The 2,948-nt window shown below is 40.0% G+C and overlaps 2 pseudogenes; both read left to right on the top strand.

Moving 5' to 3' along the window:
* Window positions 1–587: 587 nt before the first annotated feature.
* LOC108295741 lies at window positions 588–1,482 on the top strand (annotated as a pseudogene).
* Window positions 1,483–2,489: 1,007 nt separating this feature from the next.
* LOC108295740 lies at window positions 2,490–2,948 on the top strand (annotated as a pseudogene).

The following is a 2,948-nucleotide window of genomic DNA, read 5'->3' as shown; positions in this document are numbered from 1 at the left end:
CTGAGGCAGGAGAATTGCCTGAACCCAGGAGGCGGAGGTTGCGGTGAGCCGAGATCGCGCCATTGCACTCCAGCCTGGGTAACAAGAGCGAACTCTGTCTCAAAAAAAAAAAAAAAAAGTTTTTGTGGGATTCAAAAGTTACACATGGATTTTCGACTGTGCAGGGTAGTTGGCCAAGAGTCAACTATATTTAAAGGGAAATTTACAGCATTAAGTCATATTAGAAAAGAAGAATGATCTCAAATGAATAATCTAAGCTTACATCTTAAGAAATTAGAAAAAGAAAAGGAAAATAAACCCAAAGCAAGCATAAGGAAGGAAACAAAGAGCAGAAATCAATGAAATTGAAATAGGGAAAATTGATAAAACCAAAACTTGATTCTTTGTAAAGATTAATAAGATCAAATCTCTAGCAAGACTGATGAAGAAAAATTAGAGTGGCCACAACTTATTAATATCAGGAATGTAAGAGGAGATATTGCTACAGGGCATACAAACATTAAAAGGACAAAAATACCAAAAACAACTCTACACACAAAAATTCAATAATTGCCCTTCCTAAGCTGGAGCTCAGCAAGGAGAAACCCATGGTCAGTTCAAGCGCCAAGACTGTGAAGCCCAATGGCCAGAAGCCAGACGAGTTCGAGTCTGGCATCTCCCAGGCTCTTCTGGAGCTGGAGATGAACTCAGACCTCAAGGCCCAGCTCAGGGAGCCGAATATTACAACAGACAAGGAAATTAAAGTTGGTGGTGGTCGGAAAGCTATCGTAATCTTTGTTCCTGTACCTCAACTGAAATATTTCCAGAAAAATCCAAGTCTGGCTAGTATGGGAATTGGAGAAAATGTTCAGTGGAAAGCATGTTGTCTTTATCACTCAGAGGAGAATTCTGCCTAAGGCAACTTGAAAAAGCAGCACAAAAAATAAGCAAAAGTGGCCGGGCGCGGTGGCTCAAGCCTGTAATCCCAGCACTTTGGGAGGCCGAGGCGGGTGGATCACGAGGTCAAGAGATCGAGACCATCCTGGTCAACATGGTGAAACCCCGTTTCTACTAAAAATACAAAAAATTAGCTGGACATGGTGGCACGTGCCTGTAATCCCAGCTACTCAGGAGGCTGAGGCAGGAGAATTGCCTGAACCCAGGAGGCGGAGGTTGCGGTGAGCCGAGATCGCGCCATTGCACTCCAGCCTGGGTAACAAGAGCGAAACTCCGTCTCAAAAAAAAAAAAAAATAAGCAAAAGTGTCACAGGAGCCATACTCTTGACAGCTGTGCACAATGCAATCCTTGAGGACTTGGTTTTCCCAAGCAAAACTGTGGGCAAGAGAATCCACATGAAACTGGATGGCAGGCAGCTCATAAAGGTTCATCTGGACAAAGCACAGCAGGATAATGTGGAACACAAGGTTGAAACTTTTTCTGGTGTCTATAAGAAGCTCACAGTCAAGGATATTAATTTTGAATTCCCAGAGTTTCAGTTGTAAACAAAATGACTAAATAAAATATATATTCACAATTTAAAAATTCAATAATTTAGGTGAAATGGACCAGGAGCTCAGAAAACAAAAACTAGCAAAACCCATTCAAGATAAACTAAATAACCTGTCCTATACAAATTAAATAAATTGAATTCATAGTGTAAAATTTTCTAAGATAGAGATTTCCAGGCCCAGATAATTTCACTGGTAAATCTTACCAAACATTTAAAGAAAAAAAATGACACTAAATCTTCACAGTAGCCTCCAGAAGATAGAAGAAAAGGAAACTGTTCTCATCTCATTTTATATAGCCAGAATTATCCTGATTCTGAAGCAAGGCAAAGATAAGAAACTACAGTCAATGTCTGTCATCAATATAGACACAAAAATCCTCAACAAAAATATAAGATTTACTAATAATATAATATTAGTAAATCTTTAAAATATTATTAAAGAGAATATATAAAGAGAATAACACACCAAGTGTTACCAAACCCCACTTGGACCAAGTGGGGTTTCCTCCAGGAAGTCTGGTTTTATATAATTTTATATAATTTATATAATAATTATATTAAATAATATATTATATTTTTATAATATATTTATATATAAATGTGTGGGTATGTGTGTATGTGTGTATATATATATATATTAAAAAACATATGTACGTGTGTATGTGTGTGTATATATATATATACACACACATACACACGTACATATGTTTTTTAATTTTTTATTTTTTTAAAGAGAGAGGATCTCACTCTGTCACCCAGACTGGAGTGAAGTGGTGCGATCATAGCTAGCTCACTGCATCCTCCCACACTGGCCTCAGGATTATAGGTGTGAGTCACCGTGCCTGACCTGGTTCAGTGTTTGAAAATCAATCAGCATAATCACATATTAATAATCTAAAGACAAACCACATGATCATATCCATTTCCACAGTTGATGCAGAAAGGTATTTGACAGTCTCTTCCACAGGAGGCCTACACACCACCGCTTGTCCTGCCGCCATGTCTCTAGTGATCCCTGAAAAGCTCCAGCATATTTTGTGAGTACTCAACACCAACATCGATGGGCGGCAGAAAATAGCCTTTGCCATCACTGCCATTAAGGGTGTGGGCCGAAGATACTCTCATGTGGTGTTGAGGAAAGCAGACACTGACCTCAACAAGAAGGTGGGAGAACTCACTGAGGATGAGGTAGAACGTGTAATCACCATTATGCAGAATCCATGCCAGTACAAGATCCCAGACTGGTTCTTGGACAGATAGAAGGATGCAAAGGATGGGAAATACAGCCAGGTCCTAGCCAAGGGTTTGGACAACAAGTTCCGTGAAGACCTGGAGAGACAGAAGAAGATTCAGGCCCATGGAGGGCTGTGCCACTTTTGGGGCCTTCATGTCCAAGGCCAGCACACCAAGACCACTGGCCACCATGTCCGCACCATGGGTGTGTCCACAAAGAAATAA

Source organism: Cebus imitator, unplaced genomic scaffold (genome assembly GCF_001604975.1).
Source record: "Cebus imitator isolate Cc_AM_T3 unplaced genomic scaffold, Cebus_imitator-1.0 Scaffold657, whole genome shotgun sequence".
Classification (NCBI taxonomy): Eukaryota; Metazoa; Chordata; class Mammalia; order Primates; family Cebidae; genus Cebus; species Cebus imitator.
The sequence above is the reverse complement of the archived record's forward strand: the minus strand, read 5'-3'. Positions and strand labels throughout refer to the sequence as shown.